We start from the raw sequence: 19,876 nt of genomic DNA on the forward strand, positions 1-19,876 counted from the left end.
ATTTTCCAGAGGGCTTTCTTGGTGTTCTGTGGTAACAAAGAAAAGCCTGTGGAGTAAACATATCACCTAACTCTGTTTCTTTCCTAAAACATGGGCCTGAGTAAGATACTAGCTGAAGTCTCAAATGAAATGCCATCTTTATCTTCCAAAAGACCAGTAATTGAACTTAGCCCAATTACTGCTGCTGATGCTGTAACACACCGGTGCACAAACTATTGACACGTTTTATGCTCATTAACTTTTCATTAATTTGAAGGATGCCTAGGGCATCTCTCCCCACAAACGGGGTAAATACATTGGGAAATATATGGTAAATAATTGTAAGAAACTACTTTTAAGGGAATAATGTATGTGATATTACTACATAGATTTGATTTTACTGTATGGATGGATGAAGTGTAAAACTATAGATATTTTCTGTTCTTATAACACAGCTTTTTCTTTGATGCTGCTAAAAAGTCCTAATGTTGCTGACTTCAATACTATAGCAATTTTTCATATCATCTTACCAATAAACATTGAGCAAGCTTGGTCCTTAAATGCACTCCTCAAAGACATGAAACACGTAATACAATCAGTTGCACATGATCGAGCAGGTGTTTAGTATGGACTTCAATGGCAGCTTGCAACTCTAGATACAAGAACTCTTTGATCTATGTATCAAAGCCCAACGATAATGAGTGTGCTCACTGTACTATACCTTGGTACTTCAGGTATATTTTGCTCCCCCGAATGCTGAAGCGATTAAACAGAATTTCAGCAATACTACTAAACAAATTGCTGTTCAGAGTGTCAGCATTTAACTCTTTATTTTATATTAGTTCTAGAGCAACTCTTCTCCTGTTCTCCTATACACTGTAAGGTCTATTCATGGTCCATCCCGACACACTAATGGTTAGACGTACTGCTCAGACATGGGGTCAGGAAATGAGACAATCTCTTGTGGCTCCATGAGCAGGGACCACTGACAAGTCTGTGGATGCTTAATGCTGGTGACCAAGCTGGTCAACGGGGCTACTAAGAACTTTCTTGTCTTTCCACTGCTCTCAATGCTATTTTCTTAACCACATCTGTATGGCTTATCAGTGCAGCATGGCTGCCAGAGAGGTTGCAGGAGGTTCTAGAGAGCAAACAAAGTAGGGACAAAGCATGAGTTAACACTGTCAATGTTCTTGGAAATAAAATCTGTATGCTTGCTTCACTGTAATTCTGTCTCTTATTCCAGTGGAAAGTTAATTTTACACATTGTGAACAAGCTTACTTACACAAAAGATGATTCGGCAGAGTTAAGTACTCCTAAATTCCTCAGAGGCCCTGAGAATTTGCCTGAAAAAAAACATTGTTTTTTTCAAGGAGACTTGTTGAGGTGGTTATGTATAAAAGCATTATTGATAAGATTTTCCTGCAGCAGCACAAAGAACTAGTTTGACTTGGAACACCAATCAAATTGGTGTGGCATTCTTGACTTTAAGCCAAGACTGACCTTGTGACCTTTGTGAGCCTGTCCTTTGCTTACCCTGCACCACCCAGCTTGATGCTAGACTAATTTACCATTCTGCAATTCCATTCAAACCCAAAATAAAGAGGATTTCTTCAGTATTAATATTCTTCATTGCTTCAATATTTTCTTTGCTTCTTCAATATTAATATATGCTCATCGTTTTTTAAGTTCAGAATGATTGTCCTGATGCAACATCTTCTTTCCCATACTTTTTCTTGCTTAACAGCATAGACATTTAAAAGTTGCACATTCATGTTAGTATGTCTCTACCACTGTTTCTTTGTATCTGAAATTTTACTCTTGAGTACCTGAAACTGGAGTGACACAATCTCTTATCATTGAGAAGTCTCAGGGTGTTAACAATTCTAAAGGCAGCAGTATCTGGAATGTGAGCCTCGGGATCTTTAACATTAAAAGAACGAATGAGATACTTCTCACATACTGTTCTATGAACCTAACTTGCTCTTTTTGGTTATGTGCTGATGAAGGTTATTTCTATAAGAAGGATTTGCTGTAACAAGTGAAGATTTGTAGTTACAGCACTGTTCTCTAGATTTCAAAAGAAGAGGGTTTCTGCCTCCTGCATTCGAAATCTATACTCAGTGAAGCTTGCTGAGATATAAAAATCATCAGAAAACAATTTGCTAGTGAATAGATAACAACTGTCAGCTATTTCCAAAGGGGAGAAAATGAATTGCAGAGAGCCTCAACTATGAATCTTTAGTCCTGAAACCGAGTAATGAAACTTTTTTTGGACTGTCTCCTGCCACTTCCAAATGCAGAACCCTGCACGCTGCACGCATTCTGTATGGAGATGCTCTGCTGGAAGTCACCAAAAGACAATAGCTTCACTAGACAGATAGCTAAGTTTCCATCCAAAGAATAATGGATGCTTTGTTTTTAGAAGTTTGTGCATCCTGCATGTCCCAGAATGGCTTCTTAACATGATTCCTATGTGTTCATGCTTCCAATACTGAAAATAAAACCAAGTATTTGGAGTATAGTGCTACTAAGCATGAACTTTTACAGTTGACATTGTAAAGCCTAAATCTGTTAAATGTAATACTGTAAATTTGATTTCAGAAAACCACTTAGGGTTATTAATTTTCAGGACAGAAATGTAGTTGGACAAGACTAATAATGACAGAAAAAAGCCCTGCAAGTGTGCAAACACAAAGAACTTATTCTCATGCTATAAAATTTTCCTTCAAAACTTTAAAGTGAGGAATTAAAGGTTCTTGGGGTTTTTTTAAGTAATTACAAGGTTAACACAGGAATTTAACAACCATGTTCAAAGGAAAAGTACTTTTAAAAAAATACTTTTCAGAAAAAAAAAAGAAAAAAAAAAAAAGTAACTTCTGGCAAGACACTGTCCAGAAAAATTATTTCTTTCTAGAAGGAAATCATCAAAAACTTTGAAGTAGGCAACACCTTTCTGAGGAACAGTTCAGTGTGCTGGTTTTGTCTGGGATAGTGTTAATTGTTTTCACAGTAGCTACTATGGGGCTATGTTTTGGATTTGTGCTGGAAGCAGGGTTGATAATTCAGGGATGCTCTAGTTCCTACAAAGCAGCACTCACACAGAGCCGGGGGCTTCTCTGCTCCTCACCCCACCCCACCAGTGGGTGGGCTGGGGGGGCACAGGGGCTGGGAGGGGACACGGCTGGGACAGGTGACCCCGGCTGAGCAAAGGGGTTTCCCATACCGTATGGCGTCTGCTCGGCATGTGAAGCTGGGGGAAGAAGAAGGAAGGGGGGATTTTGAAGTGATAGCATTTGTCTTCCCAAGTTAGGATGATGGAACCTGACTTTCCTGGAGATGGCTGAAGCCCTGCCTGCCAATGGGAAGTGGTGAATGAATTCTTTATTCTGCTTTGCTCGTGTGCATGGCTTTTCCTCGACCTATTAAACCATCTTTATTTCAACTCACGAGTTTGCTCACTTTTCCAGTTCTCTCCTCCATCCCACCAGGAGGGGAGTAAACAAGCAGCTCTGTGGGGCTTGGTTGCTGGTGGGGGTTAAACAACGACATTCGCATACCTGCACTATAAATACAGAAAGGTATACAAGTATTAAGTTGCTCAAAAAATACAAATTCTTCCATAAGGTTTCATCGTTCTGACTGACTACAGGGTTAGGGCAGAAGTAGCAGGTTACAAACACGTTTCTCAGATAAAATCATGAACCAGTTCTAAATCTTTCACTGTCTTCATTGAGACTACAATTTCACATATGAATGGTAGTATTTTACAGAGAACTACCCAAAACCTCATTTACAGACAGTTGTAATTTTAAGGGTATGTCACTGACAATCAGCTCAAGGAGCATCTAAAATTTCTACTTATTTATTTCTATTGCAATGAGGAATAAATTGTACAGGGTGCTCTACAACTCACGTGGGATGATACAGTCCCTGCTGTAAGATAAAGAAAATTGGAAAAGTGACTATATATCTTTTATGCTTTAAGGGTATGCTAGCATTTAAAAAAAAATTATGGTGCATTTTAGTCAATGGATAGTTAAACCATGAATATGAAGAGATAACATTTCAATAAGGTGGATTTCTCTTGTAGTCAGCCTCTCATTCCTTTGCTTTCTAGTTAGACATCTAATGAAACAACTGGTACACCTATAAATTATATATAGAATTAAATGTGCTATATATTATAAAAGAGATGTTTTATTGTTTGAGGTGACTGTTGCAAACAAATCTCAGCTTTGTAAAACTCACTTTGAAATTGATTTATGGATCTCATTTTGAAAGTTGCATGAAAAATATCTGCTTATCATCTGGATAGTGTAGCTCTAATAATAACTTATTCAAGTGTGGCACATCCAATATTCAAGTCCAATAAAATGAAAAGACTATGGAAAAAAATACCGAGGAAAGCACTACAGGAAATGAGCTTAACACTTTAACTCCCCAGTTTGCACTCAAAGTCTGGCAATGAAACCACCAACCCAGTAAAATATTCAAAGCAGAGGACTGCAAAAGCTTCACACAAGTTGCCTGTAGAAGGGCTCTGAACAAACAGCACAAACACTCCTAATTAGGGCTGAAATGCCAGGTTTAGAAAGTAAGAACATCATCTCCTGCAGCTGGTGGATTGACAGAAGAACAGAAAATCAGTACGAACAATATCGCAAACTGTCATTCCTGATCCAGCACTAAATGTAGTTATGATCATATGTTAAAAGAATATCCCCGTGCCCAAAGTCCTTGAGCAATCATACCTTGAATAAAACTGCTTGGTGAATATTTAAGTGTCCCTCTTTGCACTCTAAGTTCTGTATGAATCCATCTTTTGATATTACAATAATACATAATTTTTATCAATTTATTACACAGAATTGAGAGATATATTGAATGCAGAATACAAAAGAACAGACTATCCTCTTGTTCAGCATACCACAGGAAAATTACTTCTATTTTTAAATTCGCTGAAAATCATTATTATTTCCTTTCTGTCAATGCAACTGTCAGGATTAGTCAAAGACCAAATTTCTCTGAATGACACATTAAGTCCAAAAGGAGATTCTTAAACCAGTGAAATTCTGAGTGGGGAAATAACCTGCACGTGTCCTGATTTTTCTGATAGTTCCCAAGAAGTTAAGATTTTTTTTCCAGACCAGATTATCAAGTGTTCATGCAAGTTCATTTATGACAAAAAGTCTGACACAACAGAAGGAAACTGAAGAAATTAATGATTCCGCCTTTAAGGGTGTATATGAGACATTGGAAGGTAGCATAGTCAGCTTTTTGTCTGGGTTTTTTTAATCGAGGAAGCAGGTACTACAAGTAGGGTATTGCCAGACTGTTCTTTTTCTTTTAATCCCACAAGAAACTACCAACTCTTTTGTTTACTGGAAAGACCAGGGAGGAGATTAGAAGGGATAGCAGTGCATAGCTAAGCAATTAATCATTAAGATGAAAGGTGATGCTAGCATTTTCACCACAGCTAAACAGAAAAAAATGCATGTAATATTTTTTGCTAAGGCTAAAAATTATACGTTCTGGTGATACTGAAACACAATCACTTTCCAACGGATTCATCTTAACTAGACAGCTGCATTTTTGACTGAAGGTACTGTGTTTCGCCATGCACTGTTTTCTGTTCTGTCAGCATGCACGAGCAAGTGGTTTCTGCTGGAGGTAGAACTACATCTAAGCACTGGGAGAACTGATTTCCTAAGCCTTACTCACAGAAAAACAAGACTAGTACTGGCCAAAATTGTTGGCAAATACTAGGTCATAAAATAAATGCAGCATGACGTCAGCCTGGATGGAAGGAGCTGGAAATTGCCTTTATTCCACATTTGGAAAATAGCTTCAGTTGATGACTGTTGAGAAAAGGAGATATTTTTGAAATGTTGACTCATTCTGTTTTGACATTTCATTTAATGTCAACTTTTATTTTTATTTTGAAATGGCATTTTTCATTCCAAAGTTGCCTTTTCTAAAGGGAAGGTTAACAAACATTTCAACTGACATCTCCCAAGATACATTTGTTTGAGGTTCTTTCGCAAAACAGACTTCAAATTTACTTAATCTTTTTTCTTTTTTCTTTTTTCTTTTTTTTTTAACCAAAGCAGTAAGTCTATTACATGATCAGCTTTAATTTAAAGCCTTAGAAAGCCAAAGCCTGTGGATATCTTTGAATTGTCACATCAGAAGATTACTACAAGAGCATGACACTTTGTTATTAAAAAGAAATTAAAAAAATCACAAAAGGACTCCTCTCTTGTCCCTCATCTTTTTTTTCCTTCCAACCCCAGTAACTTTCCTCCTTTATCTCAGATCCATTTCTCAGTTCTGTTTGTAAGCAGCAAGATCTGTCTCCAAGCAGCAGTTCGGTTGATACCTTCCTTCTCTCACAATAAATCTATCAACTCCTTTCATTTGTGTTTGCTCTGTTCCATGTTCTTCTCTACCCTTGCTGTCATTTCAGCCTGGTGGCTCTCTGGACTCTATCTCTCCTGGACCCAGGTCAATTCCACAGCTTCCTTCTGAGGGACAGTATGACCCAGTTCAGCAAGATGTTAACGGTGAACAATGGAAATAATTAAGCAATCCAAGCTTCCATACACGTAACTAATTAGTCTAGGAGAAGCGGGAAGAAGACAGTGTGTTCTGAACAAGCTCTATTAATGAAGAACGGTCTGACAGAGGTAATTCTAACTGCACCACGGTATATCTAATCTAATTATGCTAATAGTCTATTTGCACTCTAAATCATCTTTGTCAGCCCAGATACTGAAATCTGGTGATACCACACAGTGCTAGTGAAATTGAATGAGAACATCTCTCTCCGCTATATGCTTGTTCTCTCTGATCATGCATGTTTCATTGCTCTGTGTACTAGAACAGTTGGGTATTCCTTGATGAAAATTCTCTTTAGAGTATTTTCCTTGGGAAAGAGTAGTTCATCACAGAAAAGTGTTCGCAGGAAAATAGTTGACAGAATCCTCATCTAGGGAGTGTCTCTAAGCTGCTGCTTCTCTGTAAAGTACGACTGACTGAACTTTGACTACGTCTAAGTCCATTATCAAAGGATTACCATTTGCATAAGGAATATTCATCCTTACTCTGATCATTTTTCTTATAAATATATTCTTAACACCAACTCCTAGAATAAGCTTTTGCCAGTTAGGTTTGTTCTTTGCTGTAGTAGAGCAACCTCAGTAAGAGGACCAACATATCACCTCCTCTACATCATTTAAGACTGGTGGAGAGAAGATGGATGCAGTACTTGAAAGATTCCTGAAGGCAAGTGATGCTGATGGACAGTTAGGGAAGGTAACACAGGAGCCTGAAAAGCTATAATACATACCAGTGTTTGACTGCAGGGTATTGCAAACTGCTAGAAAAAAAATATTCAGGAAATTTGAGAGTATTCTGAACCATACAAAATGATCATGGAAAAAGGGAGGACAGTTTCTTGACAATAAACCAGACAGTCAGACCAGGCAGTGGGAGGTGACTATCTGCCATGTAACAAATGGTCATGTCAACCTCAGCCATTACAGGTGAACTGTTACCAATTACATAAAAAGTGTATCGTAAAAATGGGTTTGACTTGAATGAAGGCAAAAATGACTTCATATTGCATTTAAAAAATCTAATTCTGAAATCAGCGTAGGCAAGAAGAAAAAAAAATGAAAAGAAAAGAAAAAAAAACCAAACCCAAAACAAAGTTCTTCAGTACATCATAATCATAAGGGGCAGGAAGATATAATGCATCTCAAAGGTAAAATAATGACAGCAATCATAGCACTGCTGCATTCTATTAAAGTCACACATATTCACATATTCAGAGCTGTGTAGCTAAAAGATGTCATGTCATACTGCAACAGGTAACACTGAAACATCCCAGAAACTGCTAAAAATGTGGACAGTCAGCTAAGAAACTCCAGTTGAGAGAGATCCCAAAGGCACATCCAGTCCTGGCAGGTTTAGGAGGATTACATTTTCAGTTGCCCACACATACACACTTGAGAGACCATGTGAGAGTCTTAAGTGTATTCCAACTAGTCTCCATGGCTGTGGAAATCCCATACACCTGTATCGTAGCGGTCAGTCCCCTGTGGAGGTGACCCTGGCATGCTATTCTAGGCACCTATGTGAACAGTGAATGTAAAGCTTCCTAACAAGCCACAGGTCCTGGAAAGACTAAAATGGTTAGAATCACCAGCAAGGAGACCCCTTAGGACCTGCCTTTCCGTCACTCTTTAAGGGAAGAAACACATACAGAAATTATTTCCATTTCTGAAGTGAGTGGAAGAACACTAAGCCTGGAGGAATCAGCTGAGTTACAATCCCGAGGTCCTGGCAGAGAAGCTGCATGCTCACAGAAAATCAGACTGATGCATAATTCACTGTAGAGGGAAGCTCTGCGCTCACAGAAAATCAAACTGGTTAACATTTAACCACAGACGTAAACTCCGCTTTTGAGGTAGGAATGGAGAATGTTACCAGTGTCTTAATAACTGTAAGAAGGATCTTTATGTTGACATTGAAAAAAATACAATCTGAATGACATTCTTGTTGAGACACAATTTAATTTGTCATTTCTCTTGCACCATTAACAGACTTCTACCATGGACTACCCTGCCTGCAGCAAAGGTTATGCCTACCAAGTCCCATCTGTCTTCCTGCCTTATACCCTCTGTGGTTGATAGTGTCAGCTACCAGCAGGCTGGTTGATCCTTCTAGAAAATTTCTGCCAGAGGTAGAATATCCTAGAAATGTTATATAACTACCCAAAAGGGTTTGGGCCCTAGAAGCCCCCCACCCCACCCCAAGATGAATAGGAAGGGCTCCTTAGCTCCTGCATTTGGGTTGTGAGAGAAAATCACCATGGTAAAGTAACTGCAACCTAAATGCTTAGAAGAATCAAACTTCTATTATAATTGTGAGTTATCTGATCAGCATTTGAAAATTCCCAGTGATTGCTTGGTTTTATCCATTTCTATAAGAAAACTCTGGTGATCGCTACTTATTGTGTCAAAGACCAGGTTGTTTGAGAGGTACAGTGGAACTGTACACATTTTTAATTCCATCTTCTAAATCAAATTACACGGAGACAGACAGAGAGCCAACCTTCGAGATGAAATTCTTAATGAGCAGAATAACTGCTACCATACAGACAAGAAAATTTGAAAGCCAAACTTTGCTGAAGAGACAGGCATTCAGTGACAGGATGGAAAACATTCAGAAACACAATCCCCTGGGTAAAGCCTGGCAGACATATTCCATTACAAAAATAAAATAAAGAAAGAAAGAAAAAACAGTGAGACTAGAAACAAACAGGTAAACAAGAATCCTTCGTATACTCTGAGGAGGACATATCAGGAAGAGAATTATTCTTTTCTCACTGCAGACTTTGCAATACATTTTTTTTCATAGTCCTCTAAAATACTCTTCCAAATAACTCTGCTGTGGTTGAAAAAAGAAGCCGTTTCCTAGCTTTATATATGTACTAATGTGTGCAGGTATGCATACGTATGTACTTACAGAGTTCCACCCCTTAAGTCTTGTTATATCCACTTTTCCCTGGGCTACCTAAGTTTTCAAGATGAGGTTAATGGCTATCTGGAGCTATATGTGGGGAATCAGTATGCATTTTGCTTAGGAGAATGGACCATTCAAATGTCCAACGACAATATGACTGTGCACCAAGACTATATATACATATAGGCCTTCCAAATCTTTGCTATTCAGATTGCATCTTCTTCCAGAAGATATTTTAGCTCTGGGGGAAAAAAAGCAATAGCAGGAGTATAACAATACTCTTCTGGGTTTAGATGCTGTATTTATTTACCTGTGTACCTTATTTCTTTATCACTGCACAGATACCTAAAACTAATAAACTGAGTCGATCTGATTTTAAAAAATAAGAATTCACATGAAGGGAAAACTCTTCAGCCTCTCTTGACTCTCTCATAACATAACCAACACTCATGAGTTCCTATGGAACCTTGGTCACACAGAAATAAAATTTATTTTGCAGATTTATGTCTTGATTCTGTGAACAATTACAATTTTGCTCAGATAAATAAACGGAACTGCATGTGAGCTTAAAGTTAAATGTGCCTACATATTTGCAGGACTGAAGTTTCGCTTTCACCCTTACCAGTGCTAGTCCAGGTCTTTCTTACACTGTTATTTGATTTGGATTTTCCCCCTCTAACACAGATGGGGCAAATATGAGAAGCTCTCTAGGAGGAGTTTTCACTCTAAATATCTAGGACTGCTATAGCCGTTGTAAAAAAAGTCCATTTCTGATAAGCATGAGGTCTTATTTGGAAATATTTACATCAACTGCTGTAATACTTTTCCTATTCATATAACATATTTCAGTGATAATGCTGCCTCCATTTAAAGCTGATTGACTGTGGACCAGATATTTGGTTTCTTATAATTTCACTAATGGTAACCATTCATTTCAGAGCCTCCCAGCCCTTTCATCATTTTTATTTTGGTTTAAAATGACTCAGCTTTTCCAGAGAACAAAAACACTTCATGTTAGCAACCATTCTACTGAGAAATATTAGAGTCTTCAATCTATGGAGAAGATACTTGAAAAACAGTGAAGAAAAAGCTGTTCTTTGCATCATGGACATGCATTTTTCTTTTCATGCAAAAATTCATCCAAATTTTCATATTCTAGGCCTCTCCCTCCCCCCCCCCAAAAAAAAAAAATGCTCAGTCTTACCGAGAGTAGGTATCTCCTTCTCCAGATTCCACCTTATTAACACATCTCTTTCCCTGCCATGCATTTTAGCAAAGAATACAGGAGGTTTATTTCACAAAGGCTCCAAGATGTACAGCCAAGGAAATCTAATAAAAACTCTCCATTAAGAAGTTCCAGAGTCAAGGCAAGACTCTCATTTGCCCCCAGTAGCCACAATATAAACTCCTATACTATTTTTCCAAAGGATTCCCTGTAGGCAACAAGAATAATTCATGTTGTATAATAGTTTTTTGTTTCCAGGATACTTGCCATGTATTGCAGGACATGGAAGATTTATTGAATGAAATGTAAAAACTGATCAAGGGAGTAAAATTGTGTCCTAGAGAACTCCATTCTACCCAGGTGCCTACTACAGATGCCAAGTAGATCATTTATCATAAATATGTCTGGTTGACCACTGTCTTCCTTAGATCTTAAGGCTTATTTTTTAGACACTTGCAATCTGATTTCTGGAAATGCTGAACGCTTACTATTGCATCTGAAATTAATTGTAACTAAGTTTTGGGAATATAAAAAGGTTTTTTTTAATGATAAACACCCTAGAGAAGAGGAAAAAAAAAAACTAAAACAAATACCACCAGGCCACAAAAACCTCTGTCATTTCGTGGAAGAAGTCCATGAAGTATTAGTTTTATTGTTTCAGTAACAACAAGGAAACATAAGCATGGATTTTTTGAAATTTCAAGGGAAGTAATTCAAGTCAGGAAGGCTGCAGAGAAGCTCAGAATGTTAAAATTCTGCCTTAAATCATTACTCTGCAGATGTCAGAAAATTAATCCAAGGACACTGGACTCATTTTATCTATTTGTTGTAGGGACTGGTAGAAATGAGTTTAGGGGAACAAATTACTTCCTCAAAATATGTCAGTAATCTGAGGCCTATCAAAATCCACATGTTGCAAACAAACCTGATAGTGAAAAAACTCACCCACCCAATATTCGTTGAGGAGCTGGAGCCCAGTGTTTTTGTGGCAACCTCTACTACTTCAAGAGAACTCAGCTACCTGAACCAATAATAAGTTATTTTCTCCCTCTGTGAAAGTCACCAGAAAGCAATGTATTGCACTGCTTCATAAAAAAAGGAGCCAATGCACTAAACCATCATAAAAGTATCCCTGTAAACTGAAAAGTTCAGTTTGTCAAGAATATGAAAAATGTAATTTCATTTAAAAAAATAATAATTTTTTTCCACTGGAAAGTTTTTTGTTGGGGTTTTTTTTTTGTCCTCTGTTTCAGTCAGAAAGAGAAAAACATATTTATTTTCAGTTTACCTAAATCTAAATATTTCAGCTGTCAAACTGAACCAAACTACTATTTGTCTGCTTTAATATACTATCCATTTATCTATGGAACCAAGTCCCCAGGTGTTGATCTGACAGAGCTGTTTTCTTCCTGATCCAGTGGAAAGAAAAAAAAAAAAATCAGAATCCTTCTAGGTAACTGAATATTTAAATACAGGTATTTTTAAGAAAACATGCACTTATTTACTTATTTTTGAGAAAAAATTGTCATAGAGTTGTATCATTTAGTCCAGTAGAATCTTTTTTTTTTTTTTTTTTATATTCAAAGGACAACTATTTCTTTGTTGATGCTTTATTTAATCAAATATTAACAATATCACTGTCCTGGTTTTGACTGGGATGGAGTTAATTTTCTTCTTAGTAGTTAGTACAGTGCTGTATTTTGGATTTAGTACGGAGAATAATAGTAATAGCCCACTGATGTTTTAGTTATCACTAAGCAGTCTTACTCTGAATCAAGGACTTTTCAGTGTCCCATGCTCTGCCGGTAAGGAGGTGCACAAGAAATTGGGAGGAGACACAGCCAGGACAGTGACTCAAACTAGCCAAAGGGTTATTCCATATCATAGAACATCATGCTCACTATATAAAGGGGGGGAGTTGGCCCAGACCTGCCAGCTGCTGCTTAGGGACTGGCTGTGCATCAGTCAGCAGGTGGTGAGCAACTGTATGGTGCATCGCTGCAGGTTTGGGGGGTTTATTCCTCTCTGTCTCTCTCCCCCCTTTTTGTTACAATTGGTATTATTATCGTTGTTGTTGCTATTACTGTTAATATTATATTTCACTTCAATTATTAAATGGTTCTTATCTCAACATAGGAGTTTTACCTTACTCCAGTTCTCCTCCCCATCCCACCAGGGGCAGGGGGAAGCGAGTGAGCTGCTGCATGGTACATAGTTGCCAGCTGTGGTTAATATAAGACAATAACTTAATAGAAAAGCTGATTAGGTTATCAGTTTTTATTTAATGTGACAAATAGTATGTTATGATTTATCTCTTCCTGTAGTTATAGGAAATATTACTTTCTACGGTAGGCATACTGTCAACACAAAAAATACTCCATTTTCATTGCACGGTGAGTATTTGACAAGCACAAGACAGATCTGGTTTTGTTGCTATTCTAATTACATATTTTACATGAAGTCCACCTTCATCAGCCTGTATTTTTCAAGTCCATCTTATAAATCACCCTCTTGATTGAAATTATTCAGGGACCTACCTGACACAGCACGAACAGCCTACTTCTCAGCCGTTGTACAACCGTATGGTTCAGAGCTGAGGATCATGCCTAGCAAGAAACCTGAAGAGTATGACAGTATGTTTCTCTAACACTTTCTCTTCCCATCCGCTCCTGATACACCACTATTTTATTACAGCAGCAAAATAGCAGCATAAATGTGATACTTCTTCCTCTTTAACAGAAATATTTTTATATACTGCAGGAATATAGTTGAAATATGAAAAAAATGTAGCATAAGAAAACTCTATTTTAATTTCAAATAGTAGCACAGCAGCGCTCTGCAGATGGCTGTGTTCACCTAGATGTCTTCTGTTCCAGATCAATGTTACTGTCTTTTTTAAAGGCTATAAAAGAAAAATAAAAGAAAATCATGCATTTCTACAAGTACTGCCACTGAAAGAGCCCAGTTTCCTATGGGTTTAGATCTCATAATTTTGTATCTCAGAGGCTGTCTATGCTGGAGGATAAGTAAGCTCCAAGTTTTGCACTGAAAATTTAGTCCCTTAGTGCATATGTTGGCCACATCTTAGTTTCATGCTAGGATGTAATATCAACTCATAGCATCGCTGGGATACACTGGTGATTGTAGATACAGTTATGCTTCACTGCTCTTGGTATCTAAAGCAGTGCACATTCCCACTGTATGCCCCTCAACAGATCTTTCCACCCAGGATTTCCTGGAATCCTGTAACCTGACTGCTCATGCTATAAGCCATCCTTTAGCTGAGCCACTGCTAGAGACTTCCTGCTCTTCTGACTACCCATTTTAACAAAGTTTTGAGAGCTTTATTACCTTTCAGACTTCTACCTGTTGCAGAATTTGACAGAAATGTTGGTGAGTTGGTGAGTGGGAAAGCTGGAGGTACATTCACACACATCAGAAGTGTACTTTAAAAACAAAAGAAGCTAGAGAAACAAACAAAAAATTCCAGCTAAGTTCCACACATAATACTTTACATAAAAGCTACAATGTGTATGCCAAAGAGGTAAAACACGCTTTACCATGTATTATCAGACAACATACAGAAACAAACAAATGCATTATTCATGACAAACTGCAATGATTTAATGTATCTCCAAATTCATAATGCTTTTTCTTACAGGTGTAGAGATTAGTTTGTTTAAACGCATGAAGTATGGCTTCGCAAAATTTACTAAATAATTTTAACTACATATTCAACATTGAAATAGTCGGACTTTCCCCTCAGAATAGCTCCACACTGAACCCATAAGTTTGGTGACCTAAACCAACAGAGAACACTATTCTTTGCACTATTATTGCTCCTGAAAGACATAATGGGTGATGAAGTTCCTACACTTATTTTCAGGTCAGGCACAGAAAATGTTATTTGAACTACTGGTCATTAAATTTTGGTTTCATCTATAATACATAATTATACTATAATATATGGTTTTTTTATAGGGGACTAGAGACAAAAGAAACAATGTAAAAATGGACCAGGGCATAGACACAGAGGCTTTTAGATACTATCAAGGCATTATGACAATAAGCACCTTAATGTAAAAACATAGATCTTCTAGTGTCCTTTTGACCTTATTAAATGCCTTTCCCCAAGATCACACTCATGTAATACTCAAGATGCAGCCCTGATGAAGCCCTTGGTGGTACACACTTCCAAGTCAGCTGTTCTATGCTGTCTTTGCACATCCCTGGAAGTTTTCAGGGCCAGGTTGGATGGGGCTTTGAGCAAACTGGTCTAGTAGAGGATGTCTCTGCCTATGACAGTGGGGGTGGAGCTAGATGATCTTTAAGGTCCCTTCCCACTATTCTATGATTCTATGATCTGTATGGGTCAAAACTCTTGAAGCAGTCTAACAGATCCTGTATTTTGATCACTAAAGGTATTTTCAGAGATAATTCAAAGCCTCTAGTCGGCCAACATACTCCTGTGGCTGGTGGTAGTTGTTCAGAAACATCATTATTCCAGTCATTCACACAAATGTTCCCAGCCCCTGAAGGGAACATTTTTTGTTATGCAACCTTCTTTGAAATACACAATTTTGTTACATCAGTCTGGAATCAGCTGATGTTTCTCTGTATGTGAACATCTGGCATCTTCAACATGTGTTCTACCTCTGCTAGACAAGACAAGCACATACAGCTATAACTTAAAACTTTTAAATATGTATCTACAACCTTAATTCAAAAACAAAACAAAGTCCATTTTATTTATCCATAGCAATCTTTTTTTCCATTGGACATTTATATTAAATCACATAAAATACAAGGACACCAGTTTGCAATGCTGTTAGAAATAATTTCCAGCTCAGGGTTTCATTGCTTCTAAATATTATTCCAGCCACTGACATTAGAGTTCCTATTTTTTCATTTCCAAACTCAAGGAAAATGTACAATCTAACACCACATAAAGTGTATTCTAGCAGTCACAAAGCTGTACCACTTTTCAAATTATAGTAGGACATTCATTGGCCTCACAGTTCTGGGGATTAACTTTTGGTTTAGATTTGTTTTCATGTATGCTAAAAGTCCACAGAGCACTGACATTAACACAATTTGGATTTGAGCAGAGAGATCAATCTCTCAGTGAGCTACAAAAACAAGTGAGGGCAGTTCCTTGTAAGCAGCTGCAACATCTGCATTTTGCATTCAATAGGTGGCTTTTTGTCTCTTCATCATACTTGCTACAAGCTTGAAGTATTCAGATCATTATCATGCCACAAAAATAATTATTATTCCAGCTGAAACATCTATATGCAATATCAAAAGAGACACCAAGACTTTTGCAGATGATCATTGTTAACTGATGATTTACAGGTTATTAGAGGTTCTTCTGTCTACCACAGCAAGTACTTCTTTTAGATATCCCCAATTTAAATTATTTTATGTAAGCGATATTTAACTTTTTCCTCAATACTGCATACCGAAAATGCAATGTTTGCCTCAGAATAGTTTCTGCCTTTTTTAAGTGTCACTGCTTGTGCTATGACAGACACATCTCCTGACAGCTGCATTCCAATTCCCCATTGCCTTCCCCTACAAGCTCTTAACTCCTCAGCTTTCCCCCTCTCAAAAGTAAGGAAAAAATCTTCCTTCCCATCTCCAGCCCCCTCAGCAGCAATGCAACTAATAGATGCCAAAGTCTTTTCGTCTTTCCAAAGATAAATAAAACCAGACTCAACTGCTAATTACCTGCTTTCTGAGTCTTCACTAATTAAAGATAATATTTTGCTAAAAAAAAATGTTTCCTTAAAAAAAAATATACCAAGTCCAAACTAGTTCCAGATGATACCGTTAAATAAATGAGGGATTTAAATCAGACTTATCTAAACTGCACTAAATACGCTTTCCTGCATGAAGAACCCCAGTAAGTGTGAAGTTGGGTCTGTTATACGCCAATCTCAGAAAGTTCTCTCAATGATTAGTTAACAGAAATTGCTCTGTTACTATTTCAGTGAACTTTGCTAAAATAAGACTGCTTGAATGTTGTCTTCTGGAACTTTCCAAAGAAGCACATGTAAGATTACTACCATGAACTCTTTATCAGGCTGCATCTTAAATCTATACAGAAACTAAAGCACAAGAGCTCTTGGGATAAATTCATCATCAAAACATACCTTCATCAGAATTTGGGATTTAGCTGAAATCCAAATACTTCCTGGCACCATGTTCAGTTTTATAAAAATCTACCAAAAGCTTACAAAATCAAGTGGGTTTGCACTGACAGACTGCTTAGTGTCATGCCAGGTGATAAAAGTCTGCAATGACTTGCAGGTGGCCAAGATTCCCAGCTTCATTCACTTCAGACAAGGCCTCCTTACACTTCCACTTTTCAAATTAAAGCAGCATCGCTGTTTGAAATCTCAGTCTCCATAAAGTGGACTTAAACAGTGACCTCCAAGTGACATACTGGTACTCGAAGCAGAATATCAACCTTGTATTTACACCCGCAGCCTCCCCATAGTTGCTGAGGCAGCTTCACCTTTGAAAGGTACTGTTTTCCAGAGAGCTCCTTCTGGCAAGGCCCCTTGGACACTCACTTCTGGCAATACATACAGAACACCAAGTTACTAGTCCTGCGTATTTTCTGTCACTGTGGCTATGTCTCTCTCCCCTCCATTCACCCTGTGTTCATTAGCTGGTGGTGACACTTGGCATTCCACCTTCCAGCCTCTTCTATAGCCCCAAAATTACATATTTTCATCTTCACAATTATGATTTCAAAGGTCAACAGTTTCAAAAAATGATTTCTCACCTAGAACCATGGTCCTCATAATTTGAGATCCTTAAGGTACACCTGTTGGCATGGTGGTTCAATTTTGTCACAGCTCTTCAATCTGAGCAAAATGAACCTCATTCAAAGGTATCACAAATCACTGGAAGTTTACTGGTAGGACTAGGAACATAAGTGCCATTCCAAGCATCTGATGACCTGCAAAACAGTCTCTTCATTTGTGCCACTGAGGAACACTAGGATGCATCCCATGACTTCAAGATGCTTTACAAAATCATAGAATTGTTTAGGTTAAAAAAGACCTTTAAGATCAAGTCCAACCATTAACCTAGCACTGCCAAGTTCACCAGTAAACCGTGACCATAAATGCCACATCTACACATCCTTTAAATACCTCCAGGGATAGTGACTCCACCACCTCCCTGGGCAGCCCTTGCAACTCTTTCAGTGAAAATTTTTTTCCTAATATCAGACCTAAACCTCCACTGCCATAACTTGAGGTCATTTCCTCTTGTCCTATCACTTGCTATATGGGAGAAGAGACCAACACCCTACTGTCTACAACCTCCTTTCAGGTAGTTGTAGAGCTATAAGGTCTCCTCTGAGCCACCTTCTCTCCAGACTAAACAGCCCCAGTTCCCTCAGCTGCTCCTCATAAGCCTTGAGCTCCAGACCCTTCACTAGCTTCGTTGCCCTTCTCTGGACACGCTCCAGCATCTCAAGGTCTTTCTTGCAGCGAGGGACCCAAAGCTGAACACAGTGTTCGAGGTACAGCCTCACCAGTGCTGAGTACAGGGGGACCATCACTCCTCCAGCCCTGCTGGCCACACTGTTTCTGACACCAGCCAGGATGCTGCTGGCCCCCTTGGCCACCTGGGCACACTGCTGGCTCATGTGCAGCTGGCACATGTGAACCAGCACCCCCACGTCCTTTCCCACCAGGCAGCTTTCCAGTCGCTGTTCCCCAAGCCTGTAGCATTGTGTGGGTTTGTGAACTACTTTGATAGAGTCCTGAGAATTATCTCAGAGTTTGGATAGGATTTTCTTTCATTTCTTTTCACTGTTGTTTTAGAAGTAGATTTCTTGTGGTACTGCAAAAGAACCCTTGGCATGGACTAATATAAAATAATAACTAGCGTACCTAGACCTGGTTTTATCCCAAAATCTAAAGTAAAAAGAAACATTGGATTAATATGCCTGCAACCTCTGCCAGGAACTGAATGGCAAGAACAGGGTTAAACTCTGAAAGAGTCGTTAATGAGACATTGATTAAAGACCCTATCCATGATGCTGGAAGAACTCAACAAACCATATTAAATTAAAAAGAGAAAAGAAAAACAACAACAAGATAGATAAGCAGGGCATTCAGCTGCTGTGCATAGAAAAACACATTATCTCATACCAAAAACATAACAATTTTAGTCCTGTCTTGGGGAGGCAATTGCTAAAGCCAGTTGACTGCTTTCTTGCCAAAATGACATCCCCACTCTGGACTAGAAAACCGAAGCTGTCTTGCCCTGCCTAGGCATTACTTACTGCTTAAACACTCTGGTTAATCTCTTCAGTTTTGCTCTCTCTCTTTTTTTTTTTTTTTTTTTTTTTTAAGCAAAACTGCATGTAACATTGAGGACTACCCACAGTATCCTCACTTACCTGCAACCTATTAACACATCTTTCTGTTTCTTAGCTGACAGCAAGCCCTTAAGTAGTAACAGCTTAATTAAACATACTCATGAAAACCTTCCAAACAGTTTTTCATTTTTCAAATCGTTCCTTTGTATTGCAGAGCTGGATGATGTACAGGTTAGGAAAACCACTTCTTTCCATCAGGAATAGTTTCAGGACAGTGCACAACTCCACATTATCTGTTACTTCTTTCTGGCAGAAAAAGCATTTCTCATTTTGGTAACTCCTTTCTTCCCTGGAATACTTAAGAGCCTGTTTTGCTTTGACTTAAAGCCTTAATCACCAATCTTTCACATCAAATATTTATACAAACAAACATAAAAGTATTCAGCAAGTTGTCTGACTATGACTTTGAAGAGCATTTTAGTCTGGTGAAATTCCCCCACCTGAGGATACAATTATTCAGTGGCTTCCAGGTCAGCAAGCCCTCTAATCAGTAGATATCATTTCAGAATATGTCCCAGCTGGTGCAATTTTTGCACCAAGTCAAATATAAAAGCATAGAAATGAGATTATGGCAAAAAAAGAAAGCAGACATTAAGCTTTTGGAACAATACTGTGCCACAAAAAAAAAAAAAACAAAACCAAAAAAAACCCACACAAACACACCAACAAACTACCAAAACCATACGATAAAAGCAACTGAAGGGTCACAAGCCCAGTTTCCAGGTACTCAGCATGA

The 19,876-nt window shown here is 38.1% G+C and overlaps 2 long non-coding RNA genes across 2 annotated transcripts in view; one reads left to right on the plus strand and one right to left on the minus strand.

Moving 5' to 3' along the window:
• The window catches only part of LOC308063084, a 73,589-nt gene extending 54,482 nt beyond the window's left edge, over positions 1–19,107 (plus strand). The window contains exon 2 of the long non-coding RNA XR_013927842.1: positions 1–19,107. This exon is cut by the window's left edge and continues 39,025 nt beyond it. This is a non-coding gene — a long non-coding RNA (uncharacterized lncRNA).
• The window catches only part of LOC308063085, a 384,803-nt gene that overhangs the window by 359,225 nt on the left and 5,702 nt on the right, over positions 1–19,876 (minus strand). The gene's annotated exons all lie outside the window — the stretch shown is intronic.

This window comes from Falco punctatus, assembly GCF_963210335.1.
Source record: "Falco punctatus genome assembly, chromosome: 4".
In the NCBI taxonomy this organism is placed as follows: domain Eukaryota; kingdom Metazoa; phylum Chordata; class Aves; order Falconiformes; family Falconidae; genus Falco; species Falco punctatus.